Here is a 14686-nt window from a genome sequence, read left to right as displayed (position 1 = left end):
AATCTTTGTTTTTTTGGACATTCTTCATTGATTCTGAAGGAAAAGTAAAAAACAAAAAAAAGGAATTACCATTACCTCACTTTTAAAGTGCTTCATTCTGTGAAAAAGATTTTTGGTCTCAGTAATAGTTAGTGCCTCTTCCTGCCTTTAGAGGGCAGTGTTGGACTGTCCTCTAAGAACAGCTGAGCTCTGTTATTTTATTGTCACCCGTTTGGCACATCTCTGGCTAAAACACTCCCAAAGTTTTTTTTAAATGAATGAGACTTTGCTGCTTCAGACTCTTGCTGAGACACAATTACACATAAATTCAGGGAATACAAATGATCTTGCAGCTCGGTTGCACTGCAACATCAAACTTCATGTCATATCTTTATTTGCGGAATCTGTGACTTGTTTATCATCTTTCTATAGTTTTCCATTGAGGATGTAAGGATATTGGAGATTGACGTATTTACACAGACCTTTGAAAGCCTTTTGGAAAAATTGACTAAGACTATAAACATGCCTCAAGACCCCCCACGAAGACTACGGCCGCATGTCCCAAAATGCCACTGCGTGTAAGTGGGAGACGGTAACTGCATTTTTACACTGCAGCTGTGGAGGTTTTTAGAAAAAGTTCAATATTTAGGGTGACCAGACAATTTCTTGACATCAGTCAGTAACCGCCCAGCACATTTAGATGTTGTGCGGTGGAAGCCCAGTGACGTGCGGCAGCAGCCCGATAATTAACAGATCGGAGAGTCTCCAAGGTCCCCAAAATCGTCTGATGATCAGCCGATTTTACACATCGTCCAATCAGAGTTGCTGCCGGCTGGCTATCCATTGGCCAGCACGCTGTTAACGGATGATTTTGTAATGATGTCATCCCCACCTGGCTGACGCCTGACGTCTGCCCGTCTGTCGCCGACTGCATTCGTGACTACACCATTTTTAAAAAATTTGGCGGCTGCAATTCAAATCAAACTATTTACAAATGAATTAATCTTGAACATTCTGCCGATGCCTCCTTATTGCGCGTTGGAAGATGTATTTGTGACCGTGGCTTAACCACCAACTCCATTCCTCATGTTGTACCAGCTCCATGGTCATATTCATCCAACAGACAGAGATTTATGAAATAGCCAAAATAGTCGTCTGCCAAGTTTAATTTATCTACGTACAAATAATTGTTTCTCCCCCCTGACTGGCACAGGTGTTTCACAACATGAAGATGCCATTTGGAAACTAAACTTGAGAACCAAAAATTAATTTAGGATAAAAAAAACACCCCTTTCCTTATTTATCCAGGATGATTAAGTGCAGAAAATATTTATAACGGGTCGTCTTGACTTAGATAAAAGGAGAAACGTTTACAACTAAAAAAACTAAGTGTCAGGAACTGGGGGGTATTCCAGGAAGCATGTTTAACCCTTGTGCTATCTTAGATGACCCCCCCCCCCTTCCATTGATGTGTTCTCCCTACCATGACAAAGGTGGATAAAGGTGGAAAGATTTCATGTAATCCATGGACACCAGTGAAGATCACAAATCATTGAAGAAAAAAGGTTCAGAGCACTGTCTAGTGGGTCTAGATGACCCAACTCCCAATGTCAAAGTGCCTAGGATAGCACAAGGGTTGAAAGTTTTATTTCAATGAAACTTTGTCGTCATGTGTTGTATTTGTTGTCACCCCATTGGTTCAACGGTACCAGCCGACAGGTGACAAGGCGACACACCTTTTTTTTGTAAGGAGACGCGGGAGCGCGAGGGGGGAAATGCACAGCTGACAGAGCTGACAGAAGCGCGGAGGAGCAAGTGATCTCTCATACAGATTACCTTTCCCAGCTGGGATTATTTGCCTACTGAATATATTTTGGATCGTCCGGTACGAGGATCTGTGCCAGCTTCCTTGACGGGTGGAATGCGTTCCAGCGAGTGAGGCGGAGCGGCCTCCCCTCTAACGCGTGAGACTGTCGAACACTCATTTTTCCTCCAGAACATTTCTTTTTTTTGCTAGCAAAACTTCGGGACTTGGGTCTGAACTGTGGGTTTGGATATATTGTGTTTTTGGGGAAATTGGGTTTTTGATGTTTGAGTGTTGGGCGAAGTGTTTAATGTACGTTTGTCAGGCTCACACAATACACGGCTGCACAAACAAACTGTTATATAAGTTTTTTTCTTGGTAATATTAGAGAGCAGATTGTCTTGATACTTAATGCCCCAGCCGTAGAACGGCGTTGTGACGTTCCCCTCGTTGAGTGGAGGGTGAATTGTTACAAAGCAATGCACGGAACTGCCAGTGGTTGGATTTCCATCAGCCTAGCGGTCCGCTGCCCTGCTGGTAGAAACGTGTGTCGCAGACTATGACGCAAATCTTGGTTGACAGAAATGTTGAAATTTAATTTTTATTCTACACATTCTTACAGCATTGGAAAACGTTAAGAATGTTTGTGTTTTGTTTTTCCTCCTACATAAACCATATTAAAACAAAAAATTTATTTTCTCTCCCCCATCATCTCCCCGGTCTAGTGGGTCTAGATCAGTTTTTCAACCTTTTATGAGCCACGGCACACTTTGACCTTGACAAAAATCCCGCGGCACACCAGCATCCAAAAAAAAAGAAAAAAAAGGAAAAGCTCATAGTCTGAATTGATCTACAGTCCACCTGCAATTTCATATGCATTTTTTGATAATTGTTGCAGAAAAAGCTGGAAGTTGCAGCTGTTTTTTTTCTAAAAGATGTAATAAAAGTTAAGTTAGAAGATTTAAAAACTGTTTGATGTGTGTTCGTTGTTGTTTTAAGACGTTAAGAGGAGAGACTCATTGTGCGCTGAGACGCTGTCACTTTAACCCAATGCATCATGGGAGATGTAGTGCACGTACCCAGCACGGTTACGCATCATCAAAACGGATGGCACCCGTGTCATGTTCAACTCTGTGGATGAGGCTAAAAAGTTTGTGGAAGACTTTGGACGAGATTAAACTGTCTACTTCAGGTGAAGTATGGAGCTGCTCTAATGCCAAACCATTAGCGTGTAGCTAAGCTTGATGCTCCATGCTTCACGTTACAATCTGCCAATAATTGTTTACAATGGGTATTTCATAAATACTCTTTAAGATATTACGTCCATTCCTTACTTGCTGTTTCTGTGTGTTTGTTTTAAAGTTTACCTTGTTTTCTTAAAGTTTATTTTTTTATTATATTCTTTTAATAGTTTAACTTACTATTTAAGTATTTGTAGGATAGGTAGGTTGAGTATGGAAGGTTTGCATTTAGATAAGGTAGGTGTGCTGCAGACATTTGCAGCTAGTTTCACCTGTTTTTTATTTTGTTTTTTTTGTTTGTTGTTGTTGTCTTTTTTGGGGGGGGGGGGCTGTTTGGGGTTTGCTGTCAATGTTTCTAGCTCGAACGTTGTATAAATGGTCTGGTGATCATTTCACCCCTCCCTAGCAACACAAGTTGTAATGGCTGGTTCCATTAATATTATCACCTGGAATGTAAAGGGCTTAAATCACCCCATTAAAAGAAAGAAGGCTCTGACACACTTAAAAAATTTGAGCGCGGATATAATCTTCCTACAAGAAACTCACCTCAAAATCTCGGATCACAACCGGTTGAAATGTGGCTGGGTGGGGCAGCTTTTTCATTCGTCCTTTCAAGGGAAAGCTAGAGGGACTGCAATACTTATAAGAAAAAATATCTCTTTTACATGCTCCTCTGTCCTGGCTGATCCGGCTGGCAGATACATCATAGTTACTGGCTCACTTTATAATCTTGGTGTTATTTTGGTCAATATTTATGCTCCCAATTGCGATGATCCTTCCTTTTTCTCACGGGTTTTTGGTCAGATACCGTGCCTTAACACACATTTCCTTATTATGGGAGGAGACTTTAACCTATGCCTGAACCCTGGGCTGGATAGGTCGTCTGTGAAACCTGGATACTCTGTACCTAAATCAGTTGCCCATGTTCAATCATTCCTCTCCACCTATGGCGTTTTGGATATCTGGCGTTTTTTACACCCACAAGACAGGCAATATTCCTTCTTCTCAAATGCGCATCAGTCTTACAGCAGAATTGATCATCTCTTTACAGATAACAAATTGACTCCAAATATTCAGCTATGTCATTATCAACCAATTGTAATATCTGACCACGCCCCTCTTGTGCTAAAACTGAATATACCCGCTTCCTTTTCTCCCAGGAGACACTGGAGATTTAACTCTCTTTTACTGAGTGACGAAACATTTGTAGATTTCATCTCAGACCAGATCTCCTTGTTCCTGGAATTTAATCTAACATCTGATGTCCCTATTGCAACTGTGTGGGAGGCTCTTAAGGCCTATCTTAGAGGTCAAGTGATATCTTTTATGGCCAAAAAGAAACGTGATTCTGTATCAAGGCAGAAAGATCTGGAAAAACAAATAGCTGATGTGGATCAAAGGCACTCTCAAAACCCCACACAAGATTTATATAAAAAGCGCTTGGCACTCAGTGCCGAACATGACAGGCTCACATCACACTCTATTGAATACTTGTTAATGAAAAATCGGAGCAACATGTATAAACATGGGGATAAGGCAGGTGAAATACTGGCGAGGCAACTGAAAAGTGCGAGGGCCAAGCAAGTTATTCATGGGGTTGCTGCACCAGATGGCACAGTTTTAAAGACCAGCAGGAAATAAATGATGCTTTCCAATCTTATTACTACAAATTATATAGCTCTGATAATATGTGCAACTCTAACCTTCTTTCTGAATTTTTTAGAGACCTACCAATACCCACCCTGAGATCAGAGGAATTGTCGAGGTTGAATGCACCTATACAACAGCAGGAGGTCTTGAAAGCAATTAGGGCTTTACATCCACACAAATCACCAGGCCCCGACGGTCTGCCAAGTGAGTTTTATTCTACTTTTGCTGAAAAACTGGCCCCTTTGATGACCACAATGTTTGCAGACTCTTTCTGCAAAGGTACTCTTCCTAATAGTTTGAACCAAGCCAGTATTACTTTACTCCCTAAAAAGGATAAAAACCTACTAGATTGCGGTTCTTACAGGCCAATTTCACTCTTGAACACTGACTATAAAATCCTGGCTAAAGTCCTTGCCTGCCGACTCGAAGCTGTCCTGCCTAGTCTTGTCTCTAGTGACCAATCTGGTTTTGTTAAGGACCGTCGGTCATTTTTTAGTATTAGACGGCTTTTCAATATTTTATACACCCCTAGTGTGACCGAATCTGAATGCCTTCTTTCCATGGATGCTGAGCAAGCCTTTGATAGGATTGAATGGAAATATCTTTTTGAGACTCTAAACAAATTTGGGGTCGGGTCATCCTTTCTATCATGGGTCAAGCTTTTGTATACTTGTCCATCTGCTACAGTACTCACTAATAATACCTACTCCAAACTATAGTCTGCATCGTGGTACCCGACAGGGCTGCCCCCTCAGCCCACTACTCTTTGTGTTAGCCATCGAGCCCTTAGCAATAACAATAAGGAAAAATAATTACATTTGTGGCATTTCAAGATGGGGTACAGAACATAAGTTAGCCCTTTATGCGGATGACCTCCTGCTGTTTATATCTAAGGCTAAAGACACTATCCCTCACGTTTTAGAACTGCTTGGTAAGTTTGGAACTATCTCTGGTTACAAAATAAATCTGCAGAAAAATGAGCTATTGCCACTTAACATATCTGATTCAGCCATGAAGGAAATTACTCTCCCATTTAAGATAACAAGAACTAGCTTTGTCTATTTAGGAATAACTGTAACACAAAAACCCTGTGATCTGTTTAAAGAAAATTTTGGGAAACTGCAGGTGACAATACAACAGGACCTGGCTAAATGGTCTCCCCTTTACCTCTCGCTAGTTGGGAGAGTGAACGTGGTTAAGATTTCTGTATTACCCAGATTTCTATATCTATTTCAGAGAAAACTTGACTCTATTATCTCAGCGTTCATATGGAACGGCAAAAAACCACAGCTGCGCAAGGAACATCTGCAGAAAGCAAAACAACATGGTGGTTTTTCACTTCCAAATTTTTGTTATTATTATTGGGCTGCTAATCTGTGTTGTGTGACATACTGGGCACATTACTCTAATGATGTTGGACCGCCGTGGGTGGAGATGGAAAAACTTTCTGCTGGACCTGGTCTGTTACCCTCGGTCGTTGGTGCAGCACTCCCACTGACTAAACCTCTGACTATTGATAATCCTGTAGTACATAACTCGATTAAAATCTGCCATCAATTCAGGAAACATTTTGGTTACTTAGGGATGAGTTTCCAAGTTCCAATAGCATCCAATACATTTTTCCAACCTTCGTTGTTGGATGCTGCATTTCAGAGGTGGCGGCGACACGGTTTGACGACCTTTAACGATTTATTTTTTGATAATCAATTTGCCACTTTTCAGCAACTGGTCGACAAATATAATGTTCCTAACTCAGATTTTTTTAGATACTTGCAGGTGCGTCATCTCATCATGACCTCCATCACAGGGTTCCCTATTAAACCTCCTCAAAATACTCTGGATAACATTTTGATCTTCAATCCCACCTGGAAGAATTCCATATCTAAATTGCTTGGCATGATCTCAGCCATAGAGTCTTCCTCGATGCTAACCATTAAAACATATTGGGAGCAGGATCTTGATGAAACCATTAATGAAACAGACTGGGAAAATATAGTGAGGAACATCAACTCATCCTCGATTTGTGCAAAACACTGTCTATTGCAGTTTAAGGTTGTGCATCGTGCTCACCTCTGTAAATCCAGATTAGCCCAAATTTACCCACAAATTGATCCACTGTGTAACAGATGCAAATCAGCAGAGGCCACACTAGTTCATACTTTTTGGTACTGCCCCAAATTACAGTGCTTTTGGGGAAATATATGTGAGGCACTTTGCTGCATCTTGGGAGTCAAATTGATTTCAAACCCACTTGTATTTCTGTTTGGAATAAACAGTGGGGCTCCGACATTGCCTGCAGGTGGTCAGAGAATCATTACTTTTACAACTTTACTAGCTCGACGCCTCATTCTTCTTAAGTGGAAGGATGCTGCCCCACCCACTTTCACATTGGATTCAAGATGTGCTTTACCATCTTAAGCTTGAAAAAATAAGATTTACTGTAAGACAATCAGAGCATAAATTTTATAAGGTATGGAGACCATTTCTCAACTTTTATAGTTTACCATCTACAAGTGTAACAGAATGATGCCGTTTTTTTCTTTTTTTCTTTTTCTCTTCTTCTTTACGTGTGTATTAATATATTTGCACTTTACTTATTTTTTTGTAATGTATATGCTATTTAAACTATACTGTGACAGATTTTATATATTCATCTTTCTGCTTATAACTTGTACCATTTTATTTCCTTATATTTCCATTACTAAAATTGATATTGGTGTATATGACACTGACAGCAGCAGGGGGTGGGGGACTGGGTTTTGAGTTTGTTTGTTCTATGTTTTAAAACTGAAAACGTAATAAATATATAAAACACTAAGAAGCGATGCTCTTGAAAAAATGGTTGAAACTGTTCGTTCCGAAATTAAACTCATAAATGACAAAGTTGATGCTATGGAACAACGTGTGGAAAAAAATGAGGAATATACATCGAAATGCTTGGCACGGGTTGCAGATGTGGAAGCTTATGGTCGACGATGGAATCTGAGGCTCTACGGTCTTCCTGAGGCTGAGAAGGAAAACGTGCGCGAGGAGGTGATCAACATTCGCCAGCATGTTCTGCCCTCAGAAAAAGAAAAGTTTCCCGATGCTGTTGATGTCGCTCATCGGATGGGAAGAAAACGCCAGGAGGACCCGAGGCCTCGAGGGGTTCTGATCAGATTCATCTCCCGGCGTCTGAAGGAAGAGGTTTGGAGAGCGGCCAAGAAGAACGGGTTTCTCCAAGCCAAAGGCCTGCGCTTCAACGAGGACCTAACTAAAGAGGACAGGGAGAATCGGCAGAAGCTGTGGCCGAAAATCAAGAAAGCATGCGAGGAGGGAAAGGCGGCTTACTTCGTAGGAGGCCGTGGATTTATTAATGGATCAGAAGTTCACCCGTCATTAAAGAAAGGAAAGAAAAATGAATGAAGAAGAGAGATTTTTTTAATTTTTTTGTTTTTGTCCAACCATGTGAGAGGTCCAGTATGTTCTCATCTGTATTCTCAGGACATTTTCCCCCTCCCAAATCCCTTTTCAATTTTTTATTTGAGATGATTCTCTCTTGTTTTGTTTTTATGGGGGGGTCACAAAGGAAGGAGGAAGAAGGGGCAGAAAGGAAAAAAAGGAGTTTAACATTTTTTTTTCTCCTAAAGCTGCTAAAATTCATTTTGGTGCTGTTCTCGATATTGCACTGTTTGTTAACTAACTTTATAGTTTTTATAAAACAAAATCTTTTTTCTGTGTGTTGTTTATTGTTCTAGTTAATCTGTTTACTGTATCTTTTGTTTCTTTTAATGCCAGGGGGCTACGCAACAATGTTAAACGCAAAGCTTTATTTCTTTTTGCTAAGCAGTTTCAGTCAGATCTCTGTTTTTTACAAGAGTCTCATTCAATATCTGATGATGTCAAATTCTGGAAGTGTCAGTGGGGTCATTCCTAACAACTCTAAAAAATAGGTTTAGTGGGGATATTTTACTTACTGAAAGTGATCCATTGGGTCATTATATTTGCCAAATACTACAATGTGATGATAATATTGTTATTTCAGCCAAAATTTATGGATACAACACTGTCAAAGAAAATGATCAACTTCTTTTCTCTATAGAAAACCTATTGTTAAAATGGTTAGAAAAATTTCCAAATGCCATCATATTGTTGGGGGGTGATTTCAATAATGTCCCAGATAATAATGCAGATAGGTGTCCTCCTCGTGCGCCGGATGGAAGCAACACCAAGCTAAAGAAATTTATGGAGAAATTTGACCTCCATGATATATGGAGAAGGAAAAACCCTGATGTCAAATGCTTTACATGGAGTAACAAAACGGGTACAAATCAGTCCAGAATTGACTTTTGGTTGGTTTCAAAAAATGTTGCTATGGATCAGATTGATGTAAACATTTGCCCCACCCCTCTTACAGACCACAAAGCCATAGTTATTAAGATAAAGTTTACCATCTCTTAAGTCTTATGCCACTCATTCAGCTTATTGGAAACTTAATAGCTCTATTTTATTGAATGACAATGTTAAAAAACAAATCAAAAGAGAAATGGCACATTTTTGGTCTAAAGCTAACATAGACAAGAAATATGAAGACAAGAAATATGTGAGCCTTAAATGATAAATCCTGGTCAAATAAGACCCCAAGGTTTCTAACTGTGGAATTGGGGGCTATACTTATGCAATCCAGGGAGACTATCTGATCAGACAGAGCATCTCTGAGGTTTTTAGGACCAAGTATAATGACCTCAGTTTTTTCTGGGTTCAAGAGGAGGTAATTAATTGTCATCCAGGTCTTGATGTCACTGATGCAGGCATTCAGTTTCTCTATATTGTCATTCTGGTCAGGTTTCATGGATAAATACAACTGTATATTGTCGGCAAAAAAGCAATGAGTAGTCACTTTTAAAATTGTGGAATGAGATAAGTAATTTATTTACTATAGACGTGCTTCCTTTAGGAATTGTTCCATGTTTACCATTTTAGGTTTTAAAGCTTTATTAACAAAGTTGATGTTTGATTTTCAAAGCTGTTGTTTAGAAATGTTTCTTTGCCGGAGAAAAAAACTGAATGCTGACGTGAGCATTGTAATAATGGATATGAAAATAAACAACAGTAGCTGCGTTTACATGGACAAAAATAATCGGAAAGAACCCCTGATCGGAAGAAAAATGTATCATATAAACACAATGTTCAGAGTACTCTGCCCCGATCAGACTCGTTCTGATCAAAATTTCTTTCCGATGGAGATAGGTTGGTTATGCCGACAGTTGATCCGATCGTTGTTCATATAAACAGTTCATTCCGATCGTGTGTCACTACTGCTCTGGTTTAACATCACGCATAGACGGATGTTTCGTTCCAGAAAAGCTTTGGAGCTCAAACAGGGCCGACCGGCTGCTCTGCCGACGCCCGGTGCAAAGCGCCGCTCCGCCCTCGCTCTTCTCCTCTCTCTTACACCCCTCACGAGGGGGTTGCGGGGGAGGAGAGCTTCATGCCCCGTGACGTCTGGACCCTGTGCGGTCCGGGCTCGGGTGTCAGTTGACTGAGTGAACAGTGTCTCTGAGCAGAGCAGCCGGACTTATAACTTTGTGTTTGAGAGGAAGGGAGGATGCTTTGTTACGTGTGCATTTCATTGTCTTGTTATGTGTGGGAGGCTTTGGACTGCGATCCGTCCCGCCGCTCTGGGTTAGCGGCTGCCGAACCCAGAGCAGAGCTCGGACACACGGTTCACCACCGGCTTTCTGGGGCGGTGTGTCAGCTTTTCAAAGCAGAAATGTCGCTCAGTCCTTAGAAACTGTTCAAACAATCACATAGATTTGTGTTTCCAGTCGTGTCCTGACAAAATAAAGTCTGATGTTATTCCACATATTTAAGTGCAGCCAAGATGCAGATTGCAGCATTTCCCGCATGGATTTTATGTTAATCAAACAAGGCTAATGTTGTTAGCGCGTGTGTGTTAACTTCTCCTGGGAGCTCCGTTCTTCAACAGAAAAAGCACTGACCACACTGATTAAAAATAAAATGATGAGCAAATAGGCTCTTCATAATATTTATAACAGTGATAAAAGCACGTTTAGATCATCTCATATATTACAGAGCTGCTGAATAAATTTATATGACAGCTGGGTTTGTTTACAGTGGGACTCATTTCCTCTTCCGGTATTTTCAACACTATTGCGCTTGACCAAATGATTTATTCCGACTGAAAGTGTCAGTGACGTGCGGTGAGGTTGATGGCTGGTGAGGCACTGACCCGTCTGGAGTCAGATTTACAATGAAAGAACTAAATATTTCACCATTAATCCAAAAACAGCTAACAGCTTATAAAATACACAAAATCATATTTGTCCCACAGAGAATATTTATTTTATAGATGGATAGAACACTTTTCTTGTGTATAAATTATTCATACATACTTTAAGAATAAAGATGTGTTCAGCACACATTTGACCCTCAGTAACTATTTCTGTTATTTTTCCAACTTCAAATTCTGGAGCTTTAATAATTTATCAAATATTGTCTGTGAAAATTATCATAAAAATAAAATAAATGATTTTACTTACATTTTTATCCACTTACTCCCATGTTATTTTAAAAAAAGCAAACATTTAAAACATCTCCTCATTTTTTGCGTCTGTCTGCCGAGCTTTCTCCCCAAAAAGCTCTCTGATCTGTTGAAAAAGTCTTCCTTATTTTCCTTTATTTTATGAGTTTCTTCCTCTCAATGGAGACAGACGTCCTCTGTCTGTTTCTACGGCACCAGTGTAGCTACAAAGCAGCTGTCAGCTTTCGTCTGCCCCCTCCTGGTGAGGCATGCCTCACCTGAAGCTGTTTCTGCAGGGCTTCCACGGCACGTCTCTGTTAACATTGAGCCCTGCCGTCAGACATGAGGCACAGCGCTCCCGAGCCTCACCCAGAGATTCAGCTCAGTCTGTGATCCCGCACCACTCAAATTCGGCGTTTTTAACCTCAGAAACTGTGGAAAATGTGTTGAGTTGACTGAAAATGTATAATTAACAGAGATCAGTGGAAATTAATATTTACTTATGCTGCACCGAGTAAAAACTGATAACTGCTGTAAAGCAAGTCAAAGATTTATTAACCACAGGATCATTATTATAGGACAATACCCGTCTGAACTATAAATACAGCAATAGAGCACAGACTCATCCTCCCGGAGATGCTTCCACTGCCTTATCAATTCCCGGACTGGTTTACTTAACCCGTGCCTCTCTCTTGCATCTGGCATTTTACCACTTTCCCAGTATTTCATAAAGGGGCCAAAGACAGGGTCTTGCCGCTGCAACGTGTAGAGGTCTGAAGGAGACAACCCAGGCAAAGTACTTATCTCAGCTTGCACCCCTAAACCCTCTCAGTTTCCAAAGGCCTAGCCTCTGACAACTCCAACACTGGATGTTGACGGGACAACGCATAGCATTTGGGAACCTGGGCGATACTTTATTGTTAAATCAAGCGCTGCCTGCTCAGATGCCCACCTCTGCTCTGTGGCACCCAACTTTGCTGTCGCTAGATGAATTAACGGGTTGTTGACCGTGAACACTGTGCATGCATTCCCCAGCAGATACTCCTGAAACTTCTCCGTAACCGCCCACTTAAGTGCCACAAGCTCCAACTTCATGGAGCTGTAGTTGTTCATGTTCCTTTCGGTTGGCTTTAAGGCACGACTTGCAAAAGCCACAGGGTGCCGCTTACCCTCATGCTCTTGAGACAGTACAGCCTCCAACCCTCCATGACTAGCATCTACCTCCAGCGCAAAGGGTTTCTGAAAGTCTGCATAAGCAAGAACAGGGGCAGTTATTAAAGCAGTCTTCAGTTCCTGAAAGCTTTTCTCACACTCTGCGTCCCAAAATTCATCCACCGGCTTTTTAGGCGTCTTACCCTTTCTTCCAGAAGGGAGAAGTCTAGCCACCAAACTTTTTAATGGAGAAGCAATCTTTGCAAACCCAGCCATAAACCTTCTGTAGTAGCTTGCAAACCCCAAAAAAGATCGGAGGTCAGCTAGGTTAGCTGGTCTTCTCCAGTCACGGACTACAGCTGCTTTCTCTGTCCACTGGTCAATTCTCCCACCTTACCATTTGTGCCTCTGGTGGTGACAAAACGCGGTGAACTGGGGACAGTCATTGGGTTGGAATCAGGTGTTAGGTCCACGAGGGGAAATGCTCCTGCTTCAGCGCACAACTCTGACTGGGTGCACCCTGCTGGTCGCTCATGGACACGATTTCTGTAATATATGTATGACAAAACAGTGAAAATTACCTTATGTAAATCTATGTATGGAGAACAATGTGTAATGTAATGATGAATATGGATTCTTGAAAATAATAATAAAACAACCGCTTGTTTTTGCAGTCGTGTATTCTGTGTTTGTGACAAATTACGAACTTGACATTGATTAAAAACCACGGCCAACACTCAAAAAAACAAACAACCAGGTTTCCCAAAGTCGATAATATTAACAAAACCCACAGTTTAAACCCAAGTCCTGCAGTCTTGGTGACAAAAAAAGAAAATGATCTGGAAGAAATGAATGCTAGACAGTCTCACGCGTTTGGTGGGAGGCCGCTCCGTTCCCCTCGCTGGAAGGCGTTCCACCCGTTAATGATGCTGCTGATCCTCATCCTGGACGATCCGAGCTCCTCAAAAAAAAAATACTCAAGAAAAACCCACTCAAAAATACCCCAAAAGTAAAGTAGTCCAAAAGTAGCTGGGAAAAATAATCCAAATGCGAGGTTGCTTGCTCCTGGTCGGCTGTTAGCTGTGCATCCCTCTCCCTTACAGCGCATCTAATAAAAAAAAAGGTGTGTCGCTCTGTCGCCTGACTGTCGCCTGACTGTCGCCTGACTGTCGCCTGTCAGGTGGTCCTGTTCATCCAATGGGGTGACGACAAATACGACACATGACCACAAATGTTATGAAAACAAAACCTGTTAAATTCATCCATGTGTAAGTTGTTTGGCCAGACAAGTCCTTATAAGGACTGGTTTACAGATCCTCTGTTTTTTAATGGGAGTCAAAAAATGCAGCTTTATTTTGAAAAGGAAAAAGCATTTCTAGTATTGACTTTTATTTTTATTTATGCTCCAGTTCACTTATCCAGTCCGTAAGTGTTTTGTGGATCTGGAGAAGGTGTTTAAACGCATCCCCCATAGTGTCTTGTGGAGGGTGCTTTATGGGGTCCAGGGAGCCTTATTGAGGGCTGTCCAGTTTTGTGTGACTGGAGCAGGGGCTCTGTTTGTAAAATCAGCAGTAAGTCAGACCTGTTTGTGGTGCATGTTGGACTTCAGCAGGGCTGCCCTTTATTCCCGGTTCTGTTCATAGTCTTTATGGACTAGGTGCAGCCAGGGGCCGGTGGGGGTCTGACCCCCTCCTGAACCCAAAAAAACTGAGGTCATTATACTAGGTCCTAAAAACATCAGAGATGCTCTTTCTGATCAGATAGTCTCCCTGGATGACGTAAGTATAGCCTTCAGTTCCAAAGTTAGAAACCTTGGGATTTTATTTGACCAGGATTTATCATTTAAGGCTCACAAATCCCTGCCGTGTAAAACAGCAATTTTTCACCTATGCCATATAGCTAAGATCAGAAATATACTTTCTAAAAGTGAAGCTGTAAAGCTCATCCATGCGTTTGTTACGTCTAGACTGGATTACCGAAACTCTTTGTTAGCAGCGTGTCCTAAGAGTTCCTTAAGGGTTCCAACATCATGACATACCTTCGGATATTGTGTCCGACCGTGGTACTCAGTTTATGTCTCAAGTGTGGAAGGCATTCTGTTCCATCTTGGGAGCCACAGTCCGCCTCACTTCTGGGCACCACCCCCAGTCTAATGGCCAAGCAGAGAGAGCGAACCAGGAATTGGAAGTGGCCCTTCGTTGCATGGCGGCACAGAACAACAAGGACTGGTCCCAGTTTCTGGTCTGGATCGAGTATGCCCATAATACTCATCCGTCTTCCGCCACTGGGGTGTCTCCGTTCGAGGCCGCACTCGGGTACTCACCACCTCTGTTTCCG

The sequence above is a fragment of the Oryzias latipes genome, chromosome 22 (genome assembly GCF_053564925.1).
Source record: "Oryzias latipes strain Hd-rR chromosome 22, Olatipes_Hd-rR_3.1".
Classification (NCBI taxonomy): Eukaryota; Metazoa; Chordata; class Actinopteri; order Beloniformes; family Adrianichthyidae; genus Oryzias; species Oryzias latipes.
The sequence above is the reverse complement of the archived record's forward strand: the minus strand, read 5'-3'. Positions refer to the sequence as shown.